The sequence below is a fragment of the Macaca nemestrina genome, chromosome 7 (genome assembly GCF_043159975.1).
Source record: "Macaca nemestrina isolate mMacNem1 chromosome 7, mMacNem.hap1, whole genome shotgun sequence".
NCBI classification, from domain to species: Eukaryota; Metazoa; Chordata; class Mammalia; order Primates; family Cercopithecidae; genus Macaca; species Macaca nemestrina.
The window spans coordinates 118,544,252-118,562,745 of record NC_092131.1 but is presented as its reverse complement, the minus strand read 5'-3'; the positions used below and the strand labels follow the sequence as shown (position 1 = coordinate 118,562,745).

Here is an 18,494-nt window from a genome sequence, read left to right as displayed (position 1 = left end):
TTTCTGCTGTGTCCTGGAGACCAGCCCAGTGTCCCCTCACCACCCTGACTTATTTCCCTGAACTATTTGTAAAAAGCAGGGCAATTTCATTAACTCCGACTCTTCCTCCCCATATTTATCTATCTCCCCCCATGCTCCTCAGTCCCTGCTCTCTCTTTGTCTCCTCCTCACTGCTCCTCGGCTTCCCCTCTACCCCTCCATCTCCTCCCATACTTCTCAGTCTCCCCCCGTGCTCCTCAGTCTCCCCTCTCTGTCTCTTTGTCTCCTCCTCACTGCTCCTTGTTCTCCCCCTCTGCCCCTCTGTCTTGTCCCATACTCCTCAGTCTCCTGAGAAAGGAAGCAGACAATAAGGGCCTCTGGATTCCACAACCACCACCCCCTACCCAAAAAGAAAAAAATAAAACCCTCCTCTTGATGCACAGCTCCTCTCAGGCTTTCCAAACTTGGCCTCACTGCTAATGATTCCTTGAACCTGATGGTAGCCAATTGCCAAGTCACTTTCAGATAGAGAGCACTATGGGTGGCTGACAACGGGCACTCCTCCCTCTTTGCTGATGGGGACCCTGAGGCTCATGGAGATGACAAAACTTGCTGTCTCCTGGCACAGACCTCTTTCCCTCTGCCTCAAAGCCCTTCCATCCACCCATCTCCCTGGGGCATTCTAAGCCACCCCCACAGTCCTCTGATGCCGGTCCTCCTCCCACGTCACACCAGCCCCATCTTACCCATCTGGGGTTTGAGTTCGGACAAGCTCCTCTCCAGCTCCTGTATCTGATGTATGTCACGCTTCTTCTCTTCCTTCAATGTGCAAGCCTGCCCAAAGCACAGAGGGGAAGGGCCCTGGAGAGAGGGGCTGGTGGCTGGACAAGCTACCATCTCCCTCTCTGCCCCCACCTCCACAAAGCCCAGATCCATGACCACCTCTGGCTGTACTATTCCCATTTTACAGATGCCCAGAAAGATCCGGTGACCTATCTAAGGTGGGGGGCTGAAGGGTCAGGTCTCACCTCCACCGACATTTTCCACATCCTCTCCTGCCACTGGGCCCTCTCTCCTGTTACATGTTGAGCATATTCATCTCTCTCTAGCTGGACTTGTTTAAGTGACTCTGTCATCTGCGAGAATGGGCACAGAAGTTAGGAAGGGCTGTCACTGGTCCTCAACTGCTCCTGGCCAGCTGGGGTCGTCATCCTTCCACATCCCTCCTCTGCAAAGCCTCACCTGTGTCACGTGTGCGTTCAGCAGCGCCCGCTCCTTTGAGGACTGCCTTAACTGCTGCTGAAGGACTGCTTCACTGTGGCTCGAGGACTGGATGGTGAAGAGTGAGAAGTTTCGATCTGGGGAGCTGGGGCAGTGCCCCTTAAAAGGGCTAGGGCTAGACTCAATATACAACTCAGTCAGTAAAGATCAAGGCATTTCCAAGCCCATGTCCTGGTTTTTAAAGAACTCAGTAAAGTTGGAAGGCACAAGGAAAGAGATCAAATTTACAGCTGGCTAAGAGAGGCCCAGAGAGATCAGATAATATTGCTATTGTTATTACTGTTATTACTACTACTTTTAACCTTTACAGAGTGCTTCACCAGGTACCACGCTAACAATCCCATTTAATCCTCACTACCACCATATGAGACAGTTACTAGGATTACCTCTATTGTGTAGATGAAAAACATGGAGTATTCGAGGTTAAGTTCTTGCCTAAGATCACTTAGACAGAGCTGGGATTTGAACACCCAGGTCTATCCCATTCTCTAAGCCCATTTTTCTTGCTGGGGGTGGGGACACAGGTAGGAGGGGGAAATTAATCTTTTGTTTGCTTTTTGAAAGGATGATACATTCGCATAGTCCAAAACTCAGAAGGTATACCATGGAAGTGTCTCCCAAGCACCTTGTTACTCTCTCCTGAGTTTTTTACAAACACTTGGAGACATGTTTTATGTACATTATCATAGTACACACACACACACACACACACACACACACACACACACACACCCCTTTCCTCTCTCTACAGAAATGGTAACATAGTAAAGGTACTCTTCTGTACCTTCACAGTACAGGTACCCAATACCCCACCTAGGACTTGGCCAAGGCCACAACCAGGTAAAGGCAGGGCAGGCACTTGGCTTCTGAGCTCTGTGTCCAGTGCTTACTCCCCACAGTGCCCCCAACTTACCCACAGCAGCTGACTCAGCCCCAGGCTGCCTCTAACAACCATACACAAAAGCAGCTTGAAATGATCCTGCTGCCTTCTGGGCAGGACACTGCATCCTGCAGCAGGGACCTTTAGGCTCACTCCTCCATCTGGCAAGCCAGGCTGCCAAGGGATGGGGCAGCTGGTTGGACTCACCCTGTCCTCTTCCTGCTGCTGTGTAGACACAGCAGCGAGAGCCCGCTCCAATTCTTGAATACGCTGTAAGGAGGATTACAGGTGGCCAGCCAGATCCTTGGACCCTTCTGTAACGACAGAGGTTGAGATGGGGCCCAAAAGGACTCCCCCTAAAGACCTGTCAAAGTGCCAGGTTGAAGGATGATGGGGTGCCCAGATTCCCACCTTCAAAGTGTCTGGCAGCACCTTTAGTATGGTAAAGGGTGGTCTTCAAGTCTGTCTTTTCCAATGTGAGGATGTTGATTGTCTGGAATTGAACGTTTGGGAGAAAAACCAAGCAAGTGCTGAAAGAGAAGGAAAGAAACATTCTCCAAAATACAGGAGAAAACTCCCCACCCTCCACTCATCTCTAACTGCTCCGTCTGTGCTTTGTGTATGTCATTGTTTGCTTTCTTTTCCTGTAGGAAGAGGAATACAGAGCTCTTACCGCGGGGAGGTAGAGATAGCACAGTAAGAGACGTACCCCAAGAATGCCACCTATGCCCCAGGACAGGTCCACTCATGGGACTAAGTTATCAGGGACCCTATGGGGATGGGATGGAATCTGAGGGTTGAGCCTTCTTTCCCAGGCTGGGAGTGGGTGAGATGAGACTGGCCCCTCTACATCCTCTACATCTGAGTGCCCCCCAAACCCAGCAGTCATGTTGTGAGCAAACAAAGAAATCACATTACTTCTTCCAACTGATGTTCCCCTTGTTTCTTCTGTTGTTTCTGTGGAGAGAGTCAAATTCAGGTGACTAAGGGTGGCCCCTCCAACTCTATTCCCCAGACCAGGAAGCAGTAGTCGGGGCCAGGAATGGATTTTAAAGGCAATGTTCTCAGACCCAATGGCAACACGAACTGGTCAACTCTCTTCAAGCTCCCAAGGACAGAAGATTTGGGTCTTTGTTGGTTTTTGCCCATAGACACAGAACTCAAAGTCTGAATCTGGATTCTCTTGAAAGGACAGTAACATAAATCTCTAGAGATGGAGTCTGAGAAAGGCCCACCCATCTGCCAGCTTGTGATTTAGAAAGGTGCGTTCATTCAACAGACATTTACTGAGCACATATGGGCCAGGTATGGTTCTCCACAGCAGATATAGGATGGAAAAGGACAGACAGGAGCCCTTGACCGTGAGGTTTCCATTCTAGGGGCCTTTAAATCTCAGACTCTCAGAGCTAACAGAGACCTTTGATGCCATACCTCCCCGCGAAACACAAGCCCAAGGAGAAGAGGTGGCTTGTACAGAATCAAAGAGCAAATTAGGGACAGAGTCAGAGCAGAAATTCGGGGCCCTTGACAATGAGTCAGGCTAGTGCTTCCCTGACAGGTGACAACCCCAGTGTGTGTGTGGAAAGGACTAGAGCAGGGGTATCTGGAGGAGAGAGAGTTGGCAAAAAGGGCAGTGACAGAAGAGCCATGCTGCATGCTCCTTGTTCTGGGGTCTCTCCAGGTGAGGCCTGGGTGCTCCAGCTCCCCATTTGCCCTTGGCACCAGGGGCCCCCAGCCCTTTTCTTTAGGGCCCCATGGGGAAATGAAAGCCTAGGACTGGCAGCATGGAATCAGGGGACCCCACTGGACTCTTACCAATGATTCTATGTTTTCATTGAGGTGATTGATTGTTGTGGAGCTTGGCTCCAGAGCTACTGCTAGTTCTTGGTACCGGCTCTGAGGCGCATGCCAAGAAGATGAGTTGGAGGAGGATTGCAGGGAGAGGTAGAGAGAACAATCATTAGGGCTGGGGTGTATGTGAGCTGTCTCAGCTGGCAGAGGGTTACCCAGCCCCTGCTGGTGAGAGAAGGTTGGAGGGCTGGCCTGTAGTGTCACTGCACCTTGGCCTAGGGCCCCTTACCTCCAGATCCTTCAGGATAACAGATGATGCAGGAGTGATAAAAATGAGAAATTCAAAAAAACAGAAACTTACATGGGAAACAACTATAGATATTGAGAAACTATAAAAACAGCAAGGGGCTGGGCACGGTGGCTCACACATGTAATCCCAGCACTTTGGGAAGCTGAGGTGGGAGGAACACTTGAGGTCAGGATTTCAAGAGCAGCCTGGCCACCATGGTGAAACTCCAACTCTACTAAAAACAAAAAGATTAGCCGGGTGTGGAGGCAGTTGCCTGTAATCCCAGCCACACAGGAGGCTAAGGCAAGAGCCAAGATCGCACCACTGCACTGCAGTCTGGGTGACGGAGTGAGACTGTCAAAAAAAAAAAAAAAAAAAAAGCCCCAAATCCCACATGCTTGCGCTGTATGTTATTCCCAAACTACTTTTAAACTTTAAGGTCTCACCATTTCCAAGATGATAAAAGATGCAGGGAAGGAAAAAACCCAATCAATCAAGCAGGTGAAGAAGCAGACATAAACAGGCCAAAGATTAATGGCAGCAACATAAAATAAGCCAGAGGCAAACTATTCCCCAAACTAGAGAAGCCTCAGGGGCATGCACAGCTGGAGACAGCAAGCCAGAGAGGGATCTCAGCACTGCCTAACCTTCCACTTGTCCAATGGGGGAGTGCTACCCCGTTGGAATGGTTAAGGTTGGACACAAGCACCTTCTGAATGTCCTGAATCTATAGGAGATGACAAGGGAGAAACAAGGACAGGGAGAAAGACAGAAGCGGCTTAGAGAGAAACAAGAAAGTCAGCGTGGGAGGAAGATGTGGGTTCAGGAAATGAAATGCTGAAGAAGAGCAGAGGAGATTAAAACCATGGCCTGTGCCATTCTTCCAAACGGCCACCTGCTGCCTTGCCAGGGGCAGGAACAAATAGATGGAAAAGTCCCCTGAGTGGTGCAGTCACAGAGTGGAGTCACCTGACCAATGCAGCTCTTAATACGCTCACTGGCTCCCTTTTCTCAGGCCCGGGATGTGGGTGATGAATCTGGTAGAGCTCCAGACCTCCACCTCCATTAAAAAACCAGACTTCTGAGTAAGGGTTCACTTGAACTAAGGGGGCTCCAGCTAAAAAATAAGTTTGAAAGACACTGATCTTCTCCAGTATCATCTTACAGAGGAAGAAACTGAGGCCCAGGGGAAGAAGTGATTTTTCTGTGGTCACCCAGCAAGCTGGTGGCAAGTTAGATCTTCTCTTACTCCTAGTGCCCGTGGCTCTCCTCACCACAGCCTGGGCCCCCTTCAGTGACTCCTAAAGCGACAGCCTAATGGCAAGTGGCTGTCCTCATTGGCCCAGCTTCCCCTTGAGACGGGGGTTGAGGAAAATCAAACAGCAATGACCATTTCCTGGGTATTGTGGGTGTTTACAGCAGGCCATGTACTAGGGATTACCAGAAAAACAACAACAACAAGGAATCTCATTTAAACTTCACAACTGGAAGTCAAACAATATTACCCCTATTTTATAGATGTGAAAAGACAGGCCCAAACAGCTCAAGCAATTTGCCATAAATCAGATCCCTAGCAGAGGGAGAGGCAGGATTCAAACCCAGAATTCTCTACAATTACCCAGCAATCTCAACAATTACCCAGGAGCCTGGCCAGCCAAGACTCACATCCCCAGGTGAGTGGCAACCACCAGAAATGGTTTTCTCAGGGCTACTTCCAGTTTTTTTCTTTTTTGTCTTTGCTCCTGCCGGAACACCAGGGCTGTTCCTCTGCTGATATTCTTAAAGCTGTGCGAAAGAAGAGCAGTAATACTCATGAGAACTACCAGCCCCTACAGCCACATCCTCCTTTACAGTTTTTCAAAATACTCTTATACACCATCTGATTTAATGCCACCAACAACTGTACAAGGTGTTGTCACAGTCACTTAGTGACTGAGAGGGATGGATATTATGGGCAAAAAAAAAAAAAAAAAAAAAAAGAGGGGGGCAATAATGGAACTTAAACTCGGTCTTCTGACTCCAAGCTCTGGGGTTTTGCCATGAATCAGCAGCTGCCAGGGACCAAATCCAGAGTCAGAGGTAGAAAGGTAAACATTAAGTAGGCAGGAACTGCACTCTGTGGTTTAGTCATACATCCTCTCATGTCTGTTAGTGTGAAGAAGTGCACCAGTACCTCTCAAACTTTTATATCAATGTGTCCTCATGGCAGAAGGCAGCTTTTTTATTAAATCTGGAAATTTTTCAGAAAGAGGACAACCCAAGCCTCATTTCAGAGAGAGGTCTGGTATACTCTTAGAAACCTATGTGACTGTCATCTCTAAGTACATTAATGTTTTTTCTCTCTCAAGAGAATTGAGGGAAACTGATGTTTCAGAAAGATCTCCCACATTTATCCCATGGCACTCAAAGTACCCCAAGTTGAGATGATATGAGGAAGATTCAAGCTGTCAAATTCAGTTTCCCAGGACCTATTCCACAGAAGATGAGCAAATCTCACTTCAGAGACCACTGACTGAAGGGCAGTCGGGTCCCAGAACTGTGGAGAATTAGAATATGAGGTGGAGAACTCAGAAAAACATGTTAAAGTCTCTCTGGAGAGTAGAAGCCTGGGAGAAAACCAAACCAAACCCGTTTCCCCATTGCCACCCAGAGATACTGTCAACGTTTTGAGTTCATGGGGGATGAGTAGGCTTTTCCCACTGTCAATGTCTATGAGAAGGGAATAAGACAACCAGTAACCTCTTGTTCCTAGGTCCCATATTCCCCATTTCCCTTCCAGCTGGAAATTTGTGCTGCAACCAGAGGAACCAGAAATGGGGTGAGAATGCTCAGAGGACTGGGTCGTAAGATCAAAGGCTGGTCTTGCAGCAGTAATGAAAGTTTCTAGGGGGACTGTGACATCACTACATTCCACTCCTCCTGGGGGTGGGAGGAACCACATCAGTGCAATGGCTGAGTCACTGAACCACGATGTGGGAAGGTGACATAAGGCTGGGACCCAGGTCCTTAGAGACACTAGTCCAAAGAGCCCAGGGAAGTCGGACTTGGGTCAGCAGGAGGGGAGAGCAGAGTCTGCAACAGAGAACCCCAGGAGTCACCAGCCCAAAGTCACCAAGGGATGACTGGCGATGGGGGTGGGAGCTGGGGCTGGGGCTGGGGGACCCAGGTCATTGGAGAGGTGAGTCCAAAAAATCCAGGGAGGTCAGGCTTGGCATAGCAGGATGTGAGGGCTGAATATGGAACAGGGAGCCCCAGGAGTCACCCGCCCAACATCACCCTGGGGTGATTGGCGAGGTCAGGGGCTTGTCTGCTTGGTGAAGGGGGGGGCTGACTGACAAGACTTTGGTGAGGGGAGCCCAGAGGCACCAGGGTTGGGTGGCCCAGTCCGGTATTCCTCAGGAGTGGTATGGACTCTGGTAACCGTTTTGTCATTGGAGGGGATCTGTGGCTGGGTTGGGTGGATAGCCTGAGGTCAGGAGTTCAAGGCCAGCCTGGCCAACATGACTAAATCCTGTTTCTACTAAAAATATAAAACTTAGCCAGGCATGGTGGTGCACACCTGTAGTCCCAGCTACTTGGGAGGCTGAGACACAAGAATCACTTGAACCAGGGGGACAGAGATTGCAGTGAGATGAGATCACACCACTGCACTCCAGCCTGAGTGACAGAGTAAGACCCTGTCCCAAAAAACAAACAAACAAACAAAAAACCCACAGGTAAAATTGTGCCTATAACCAGGAGAGAAATAAATCAATAGAAATAGGCCCAGAAATGACAGAGATGATGTAATTAGCAGACAAGGATATTAAAAGACATATTATAAATATGCTCCATATGTTCAAGAAGGCTAAAATGTTTGATCATGATGAGAAGAGAGAAATGGAAGATATATTGATGAAAAAATAAAAAATAAACCCTGGCTGGGTGAAGTGGCTCACGCCTGTAATCCCAGCACTTTGGGAGGCTTAGATGCAAGGATTGCTTGAGCCCAGGAGTTCAAGATCAGCCTGGGCAACATAGGGAGACCTATCTCTATAAACAATTTTTAAAAATAGCCAGGCATAGTGGCACACACCTGTAGTGCCAGCTACTCAGGAGGCTGAGGCAGGAGGATCACCTGAACACAGGAGGTCGAGGTTGCCATGAGCTGTGATTGTACCACTGCACTCCAGCCTGGGCAACACAGTGAGACCTTGTCTCAAAATAAAACAAAAAGAATGACTAGAGATGAAATAGTTACCTCTGCAGATATGGGATTAAAAGCAGTTGAAGTCAGTGAGGCTAGGTGGGGTGGCTCATGCCTGTAATCATTCCAGCAATTTAGGAGGCTGAGGCAAGAGGATTGCTTGAGGCCTGGAGTTCAAGACCAGCCTGATCAACATAGTGAGGTCTCATCTCTACAAAAAAAAAAAAAAAAAAAAAAGAAAAACAAAAACGGAATAAAACATTTTCAAAAACTTTAGTGAAGACAAAATACAGACTTTTTCACACAAAGAAAAGCCAGGATAATCACCAGCAGGCCTGCACTCTGAGAAATGTTCAAAACAGTTCTTTGGTCAGAAGAAAAATGACACTAGGTAGAAATTTGGATCTACACAAAGGAATGAAGACCACTGACATAATAAATACGTGGATAAATAGAAAGATCCTATTTTCTCATTTTTTGATGTCTAGAAATAAGGAATACTGCGTTGCTCTTGAAAGTGGGAAGAGGGAGTTTCAGAGACTTCCCCCGGGCTCTTCCTACTATAGTGGCTCATACCTACAGCTCAGGGAGTAAAGTGAGAGCTCTGTTACCTTCTAAGCATACTTATATCAATTGCATATTTAGGGACAGATAAATGACCACCAGATGGGGCTGCAGCCTCTTAATCCAGGGATTCATTTATTACCTAATCTTCACACATCCTCAGTCTTTTGGAGAGGGGACATCGTGGCATTGTGGGTCTTCTGGGGTCAGGGTCAGCTGTAATCCTATATAAACGGCCCTCAAACAGTCTGGGTATTCCCTTTTCATCAGCTACAGTTACTTTCATCAAAGACCCCACATCCCTTTGGAGAATAATTAATGAATACCATGTGGTAATGTTGCAGGATCTTTTTCCAAGAATACCCAGCCTCCCCTACAATCAATGAGCTATAGGTCTCAATTGTCTCAGTCTGAAAACTGGGTAGGAAATTGTAACTTTTTGTTGCAGCCTTCTGCGTGCCAGATCTTATTGTTGTTTCCTGAATACAAAAATCAGGAAATATCCTAGGGCTCACACCTGTAATCCCAACAATTTGGGAGGCCAAGGCAGGAGGATTGCTTGAGCTCAGAAGTTTGAGACCAGTCTAGACAACATAACAAGACCGCATCTTCACTAAAAATTAAAAAAAAAAAAAAAAAAAAAAAGCCAGGCATGGTGGTGCATGCCTGTAATCCCAACTACTTGGGACGCTGAGGTGGGAGGATCACTTGAGCCCAGGAGGTTGAGGCTGCAGAGAGAGATGATTGTGCCACTGCACTCCAAACTGGGCTACAGAGTAAGATCCTGTCTCCAAACAACAAAATACCCTAGTCAACTGCCTATATAACTCTCCCCAGGAATGCCATCAGTTTTTTTTTTTTTTTTGAGACGGAGTCTGGCTCTGTCACCCAGGCTGGAATGCAGTGGCCAGATCTCAGCTCACTGCAAGCTCCGCCTCCCAGGTTCACGCCATTCTCCTGCCTCAGCCTCCCCAGTAGCTGGGACTACAGGCGCCCGCCACCTCGCCCAGCTAGTTTTTTGTATTTTTTTTTTTAGTAGAGACGAGGTTTCACCGTGTTAGCCAGGATGGTCTCGATCTCCTGACCTCGTGATCTACCCGTCTCGGCCTCCCAAAGTGCTGGGATTACAGGCTTGAGCCACCGTGCCCGGCCTGCCATCAGTTTTTACCCAATACAACAGATCCCTGGAGGTCAACTCATCCTGGTTATCACTCTAGCCTTCCTACCAATTAAGTTAATTACATCCACGTTGTTGATGATGGTGAAGTGCCACCACCTGGCATCTGCTGTTCTGGCCTTCCACCATTCCCACTGACACCATGAAGCCTGGTCTAACGGCAGCATCTCCTCTTGTCAATCCTGGCCTAAAAAGGATAGTCTCTGAAAGATTCAGGTGCCCTTCTCACTAGTGCCTTCCTTGTTAGCCTAGAGAGGGGAGTTGCTGTGAGGTTTCCAAGGGCACATAGTGAAGTGGTAGATTCCGAATCTGCTGGCATATAATGAACCATTCCAACATTCCTACCTCCCTGTACTTTCCAGCTTCTTTGATGCTTTGCAAATGTAGTTCTATAATCTCCACCTAATTCCCTGCAGCAACTGTTCCATCCACATTTCAAGGAGCCACTGCAGCAGCATGTTAGAGCCCCAGGTGTCCCTGCCAAGCCATTAAATCCTGAGAGTGCTCCCACTTCAGTGTATTCTCATGTATACAGCCTTTAGTCTCCCCATGGTCCAACATCCTTATGTCCAGTCCTCCACCTCCTCTCCCAGATTCTGCCAGTACACACTCGGAAGCTACTGCAACCTTTTTGGCAAAAAATCATTCTCCCAGAGCAGACTGTGCTTGTGACCTTGGGCCATGATGAGGAATGACCGTAGCCTGGTGTCAATGTGGGGCAGCAATGATGACACACTTCATCCTGCTGTAAGGCCTTGTTGGAGGCTCTTTGCCTAGTCTCCAGGCAAGGGACAGCTGTGCTTCTCTTAGCAAGGAAAGGAGGCTACTTCTTTTAGCCTAGAGCATTGAGTGGAAACTGGAAGTTCGAAGTTCTCAGATGTATCCACTTAAGTTTCCCCATACCAGATATCAGGATCCCATTGCTCCTCTCCCCTCCCCTCCCCTCTTTTCTCTCCTCTCTTTTCTCTTCTTTCCTCTCTTTTCTCTTATCTCCTCTATTTTCTTTTCTCCTTTCTTTTCTCTTCTCTTATTTCTTTTCCCTTCTCCTCTTTTTCTTTTCTCTTCTCTTTCTCTGTCTTTCTTTCTCTTTCTTTGTTTTTCACTTGGGATCTCACTCTGTCACCCAGGCTGGAGTGCAATGATGTGATCTCATCTCACTGCAACCTACACCTCCCTGGCCCAAGGGATCCTCAGTCTCCTGGGTAGCTGGGACCACAGGTGCATGCTACCACATCTGGCTAATTTTCATATTTTTTATAGGGATGGGATTTCACCATATTACCCAGACTGGTCTCGAACTCCCAGGCTCAAGTGATCCTCCTGCCTCAGCCTCCCAAAGTTCTGGGATTATAGATATGAGCCACTGCACTCACATCTCCTTTTCCTTAAGTAATTCTAAATAAAAAGACTAAATCATAAAATAAAATTTGTATATTTTGGGGAAATGACACAAAACTGCCATGACAGCTGAAATTAAAAGAGTTTATTTCTCGATTTTCTGCTGTGTGCATGTGTGCGTGTGCACACTTGTCCTTGGTTGGCGCCCTATGTGTGTACCTGCTGTAGCTATTGGGTCAATCTGCACAATGTCTGACTCCACAATTTCCAGCAAACAAAAGCTCTACTCTGCCTAATTTTCAAGCAGTTGAGACTGAAGCAGCAGTCTCCTTCTGTTTTTAATTTGAATTAAACTGCCAGGCTGCACTTGTGTGGGAAACTGACAATATTCAACAAGACGTTTCCAGGTGAGGCCTGTCACCCTCCAGTGTAACTTCAGGGCCTGCTTGGCAGGTGGACTGGCTTTGGCTGGAGGCTGGGTCAAGAGGGCTGTCCTGGCATGGCACATTCCCATCGTAGGGAGGGAACTCTTTTGGGAGCATGAGATGGACTAAGAAGACCCATCCACTAGGAAAGTGGCCCTTGGTCTGTCCAGTTTTAGTGGAGGAGGGTGATTGGTGCAACGACCACTTCTGATGGGCAAACTAATCGGAGACATGGACATTCATTGTCTTTACCATGTATGCCCCACCAGGACCCAAACTGGAGAGGTGAAAAGTTCCAGAAGACAGATTAAGAGTGGTGGACATGTCATGACTGCCCAGGCTGGGATCCTCCCACCAGCCCTTGGTCCTGCCCTCTGGAACCCGGGGCAGGCTGGCGGAAGTCCTTTTTGTGGTCTGGGCTTCTGGCCAGGATGCCTCTGGCTTCCTAACACCCACGTGGGGCAGCCTAGTGTAAAGATCCTGAAAACAGGGGAACAGCAATTGATAAAGTGAACCCAAGATATGACTAAAACTATCTCTGATGGCAAAGCCTTTGATGCTGAAGAGTCTGACTCATAGAAAGATGGCCCTGAGCATGGCACCTCTGACCAAATTCCTCACTCTGACCTACTGAGCGTATGAGCCTAGCCTTGCTCATAGTCAGGGCTGGAGGAAGAGCTCATGGAGTCCACTTGATAACTGCACTTCCTCTGTGCCTGTCACAGCTGATTCCACCCACACTGTCCTCTACCACAGCCAGCCCAGCCCTGCCATGCCCTGCCATTGCAGTCAGGGCTCTTTGGGGGTGAGTGACAGAAAATTCACTTGAGTTGCCTTAGGCAAGAAGGGAAGTTCATTGGTTAGTAAGTTAGCCACGTGCAGGGCAGGGAACAGCTGGGCCTTAGGAATACCTGGTCTCAGAGTCACCAGTGCTGTCAGGATTTGCAGGCTCTTTCCCTTGTCTCTGTCTCCACCTCAGTCTGTAGATCAGTTTTGTGCTCTCAGAGAAACTTTTCCCACAAGGTTGGAGTCAGGCTATTGGTAGCATGAGACTTCCGTCTTCCTGGCTTTGCCCCCAAGAAAGGATGGTGCTCCCCTCCATTAGTTCCTATTCAGAAAACTCCAGAAGAAAGTTTCTGCTTGGTGTGGTCTGGGTTGGCTGGGGAGCTGGGACACTAAAACTGCCAACCCCTCTAGTGTCATGTGGTTGAAGTAGGGTAGGGAGATGTATTAGTTCACGTTGCCATGCCAAAATACCACAGACTGGGTGGCTTAAACCACAAACATTTATTTCTCACAGTTCTGGAGGCTGGGAAATCCAAGACCAAAGTGCCAGCAAGGTAGGTTACATTCTGAGGCCTCTTTTCTTGTCCCATAGCTGGCTGCCATATTGTGTGCTCACGTGACTTCTTCTTTGTATTTATGCAGACAGAGAGTGACTGCACTCTCTAGTGTCTCGTCTTATAAGGACACTAATGCTACTGAATCAGGGCCCTACCCTTAGGACCTCATTTAACCTTAATGACTTCCTGAGAAGCCTCATCTCCAGATACAGCCATGCAGAGGGTTAGGGCTTCAACATATGAATTTAGAGGAGATAGAGATGCTCAGTCCATGATGGGAAGAAAAACTTCATGAAAAATGGGGTGCAGTGGCCAGAAAAGGGGCAGAAAAATTGTTCTCTCCATTTCCCAAAATACATATCACACACACACACACACACACACACACACACACACACACACACCATGGTCCTGCCTTTGTCCCTTCCCAACAAGGCCACTCCCCACCCTGTGATTATTTACCTCCCTCCTATCCTGCTCTCTGGTGCTGCCCTTTCCCCTAAGTTGTCCTGTGGCTCACAGATTGCTACATGCAGGCAGCTGCATGTAAATGTAGCCCGGGGCTGGGGGCCTCCTGGACCATGTGTGTCCTGAGCCCTACCATGAGACTGGGCAGGAAGTGGGTCTCACCCATGTCTACTGTCCTCAGGCAGAGCCTGGCCCTAGGACATGAGCTCAGTGGGTGCTGCAGCTTTGTTGGATTCACTTCAGGCACACTTTCCCCACATCCACTTGTAAGGTCCTCAGAGCCTTGATACCTCTTGTCCTTGGAAGAAAATAATGTGATTACTGAGCTCACACAAACCTTCTGGTGGCTTCCTGGAATAGAAGGACATGATTTTCTAGTTCAAAAGAGTCTACCAAGTGACTAGCACGGTGAATGAGGATCTACAACAGGGCACATAATTGGGAAATTTCAGAAAACTAAGAACAGAGAGAAAATCCTAAAATCTTCCAGAGAGAAAAGACAGGTCATATATAAAGAGCCAAGACTCCACATGGCACCGACTTCTTCCCAACAACACTGGGAACTAGAAAATAATAGAGCAATGTTTCCCAATGTGATGAGATGTTACATTTAAATTACAGCATTATATCCAGCCAAACTATTAATCAGAAGTTGGGGTAGAACAGTAACATTCTAAACTACGTGAATGTCAGAAAGCTTGGCTTCCATTCACTCTGTCTCAGGGAGCTACTGGAAGATGTGCTGAAACACAATGAGAGGATAAAACAAGGAAAAAGAAGATCTGGGGCCAGGGAACAGTAGATGCACACAGAAGTAAGCAAGCAGAGTTGATCTACTGCCTGCTTGAAAACACTATTTAAAAATCCCTAACCCAAAGAAGTCCAGAGCTCTCATGAATCTGACCCAACAAATTTTGAAGCCAAAGTTGAGGACATTTGAAGCGAAAGCCTGGCCAGACAGAGATGAGGCTCCTGGGAGGGAACAGGTGCAGTCCTGCCCAGGCTGCAGTGTCCTCAGGCTACAGTTGGACAAGGGCTCCCTCTGAGTCACAGCTTCTAGGGACAGAGTTTGGGGTAGTTCAACTGTCTGCATTGTAGGACTCTGGTGATGAGCTCAGCTGGAAAACTGTGTTGTAATGGGAAGGGAATGGTTTTGCTTTTCCAAATCATCGACTCCATGCATGCTTGGATCCACATTGAAATTCAGTGTAGAAACTGCCTTTGAACAGCTAAGCCTGAACTCTGGGCTGTTTGTCCAGTTTCCTGGCCTCTGGCTTTGTTCACTGCTTACCCCTACCCATCACTGATGCCAGATCCATCCTCCCAAATATCCTTTCATCATGTTACCCTCCCCACCACTTCATGGCACCTTCTATACAACAGGAAATGCCTCCCACCTCAGCCTGGCATTCAAGGTTCTTTCTGATGTGGCCTACCTCTCACCACCCCACCACATCTCCCTGTGGGCCCTGCCAAATTGGATCAACTTTTTCTATCCATGAGCTGAACTTTCCCACCTCCATACTATTGCTTACACTGTGACCTTCCTGTGCATGTTCTTTTCCTCCCTCTTCCCAAGTCCAAATGCTTGCACCACCCTGCACAGCCAATGGTGGTACCCAGGTAGTCTGCTATGGGCCTGGAATAAGGCTCTGAGACATGCTGGCTTCAGGTGGGACCCAGCACATTCCCAGCTTTGGTGGCTGTGGTGAGAGACCTCTTCTGCTTGAGAAAAGGAGAGGGAAAGGTAAAAGGGACTCTGTTTTGCAGCTTAAGTACCTGCCTGTCCACAGTGGGGCAGAGCACCAAATAGGCTCCTGTGGTCACTGATTTTAGGCCTTGTCTCTTAGACGGAATTTCTTGACCTGCCCTGGGCTGGAGGGGAGCCCACTGCCCTGAAGGGTGAGTCCCAGGCCTGGAAGCATTCATCACAAGTGACTTAAGAGGCCTTGGGCCCTAAGTAAACATCAACAGTAGCCTGGCAGCACTCCCTGTGGGCCTGTGGTGGTGGTCACAGGGCGAGGCTCCTCTGCCTGTGGAAAGGGAAAGGCAGAGTGGGAAGGACTTTGTCTCATGGTTTCAGCATCAGCTCAGCTGCTGTAGAATAAAGCACCAGGTAAGTTTCTAAGCTTTTTGCCTCCAGTCCCTGGCTCCTACACAGCATCTCTGGATGCACCAGGGCCTGAGGGAACTGGTTGCCCTGAAGGGAAAGACACAAGCGTGACTGGCTTTGCCACCTGCTGACTGTAGAGCCCCAGGACCTTGAGTGAACATAGGCAATAGCCAGGTAGCGTTGACAGTGGGCCTTGAGTGAGACCCAGTGCTTTGCTGGCTTTAGGTCTGACCCAGTGCAGTCCCAGTGGTGGTGGCCATAGGGATGCTGTGTCAGCCCAAGTGGCCCAGCTCCGAGTGGCTCAACAGAGAGAGAGACACAGACAAACAGACAGACAGACACACAGACAATTTTTTTTGGAGAGAAATTACAGGTAGGGAATAAGACTTTCTACTGCCTGGTAGCCCAGAGAATTCTTCCAGATCTTATCCGAGACCACCAAGTAGCTCCTCTATGAGTCTGCAAGAACCATAGCATAATTGGGCTTGGAGTGTATCTAATAAAGATACACTTTAGATCACCACACCCACCTCCTTTCAAATACTTGGATAGCCTTCCCAAGGGTGGGTACAAACAAGCTCAGGCTGAGAAGATGGTGGCAGCTTGACATGAGCCATGGAATATTTGCACCATGGAAAATGGTAAACACTACAGAACAGACTTCTGTTCCCTCTCCAACAGAACCCCTTGTATAACAACAGCACACCACTGCCCCATCCCTGAGCAGAGCGCTGTGTGTTGCCACAGAGTGGGGGCAGGTGTCTTCTCCCTTGGGCTACAGAATACACATTTTTTTTCCCTCAGCATACGGATCATTGATCATTCTCAAGGATAGACCATATCTTAGGTCAAATGACAAGTCTTAAAAAATTGAAAAAAATTAAAATAATATCAAATGTCTTCTCTGACCACAATGGAATAAAACTAGAAATTAGTAACAAGAGAAATGTTGGAAACTATACAAACACATGGAGATTAAATAATATGCTCTGGAATGACCAGGGGGTCAATGAAGAAATTAAGAAGGAAACTGAAACATTTCTTAAAACAAATGATAATGGAAATACAACATGCCAAAACTTATGGGACATGACAGAAGCAAGACTAAGAGGGAAGTTTATGGCTATAAACACCTACTTTTAAAAAGTAGAAAAGCATCAAATAAAAAAATTAACAATGCTCCTTAAAGAAATAGAAAAGCAAGAACAAGCCAAACCCAAAATTAGTAGAAGAAAAAAAATAATAAAGATCAGAGCAAAATAAATACAATGAAGAAAGCAAAGCATCAATGAATTGAAAAGTTGGTTTTTGTAAAGGATTAACAACATTGAGAAACTTTTAGCCTAACTAAGACTAAGAAAAAAAGAGAGAAGACCCAAGTGAATAAAATCAAATATGAAAAAGGAAACATTACAACTGATACTGCAAAAATTCAAAGGATCAGTAGTGGTTATTACAAGCAACTATATGCAAAGAAATAGGAAAACCTACTAAAAATGGATACATTTCTAGACACATCCAGCTTAGCAAGATTGAACCATTATGAAATCCAAAACCTGAACAGACCAATAACAAATAATGAGATTGAACTGGTAATAAAAAGTCTCCCAGCAAAGAAAAGCCTGGGACCTGGTGCTTCACTGCTGAATTCTACTAAACATTTAAAGAAGAACTCATAGCAACCTTACTCAAGCTATTCCAAAACTAGAGACCTTACCCAACCATTCCAAACTCATTCTACAAGGCTAGTATTACCCCAATATACCAACACCAAAGATACTTCCAAAACAGAGAACTACAGGCCAATATCACTGATGAATATTGATGCAAAAATCCTCCACAAAATATGAGCAAATTGAATTCAACAACACATTAAAGTTGGGGTGCAGTGTCCCAGGTTCACTCAACCCTTCCTTGGATTGTGTGCGTCTACTTTGGCTGTGATTCCTAGTGGCAGTGGTGGTAAAAATGTTGGTGCGTGGGCCTCCCAGGACAAGGAGAAAGTGAGTATGCCCTTCTCTTGCCTCCTGCCAGGTGTCTGCAGCCTGGCACCAGCTGGCCAGGACGTCAAGCAAGGGACCTGGAGATGTTCTTTTCTAATTTCTGGATTGGGAAATGGAGGCAAATTCTGGGTGTTAGAGTGAGAACTAAGATGAGGCTTGATCAGGGGAGTCTGGGGTCCTGAAATGCAGAGACCTGAAACCCTCTAGAGCATCTGGGGAACTGGGTGTGTGTTCAGTCCAGTCTCTTCTCTCTGTGCCTCAATGTTCCATGTACCCTTGGAGGGGTTGAGATCCTGGGAATTCCTGGAACCTGGCTGCATGGCCTGGCCATCCTGATGCCCTTGTGTTCTCCATGGCAGGCCCACAAGGCCAAGGAGAATGGCTCCGACAGCTTCATGCATTCCATGGACCCACAGCTGGTGCAGCAAATGGAGACCACAGAGAGCCTGGTGGACTCCTACATGGCCATTGTCAACAAGACTGTGTGTGACCTCATGATTGGTCTCATACCAAAGACCACCATGCATCTCATGGTCAACAGTGTGCATGCACTGCCTCATGGGGGCAGGGGGCTCCTGTGGCACTGGGGATGCAAGTGGCCATGTTGGAGTAGGGTAACTGCCGACCAGCCCTATAGGACCAGGTCCAGGGAGAGTG

At 47.6% G+C, this 18,494-nt stretch overlaps 2 pseudogenes; one reads left to right on the top strand and one right to left on the bottom strand.

Moving 5' to 3' along the window:
- Nucleotides 1-895: 895 nt before the first annotated feature.
- Nucleotides 896-7,161, bottom strand: LOC139355409 (golgin subfamily A member 6C-like; annotated as a pseudogene).
- Nucleotides 1,427-2,287, top strand: LOC139364145 (uncharacterized; annotated as a pseudogene).
- Nucleotides 7,162-18,494: the final 11,333 nt, after the last annotated feature.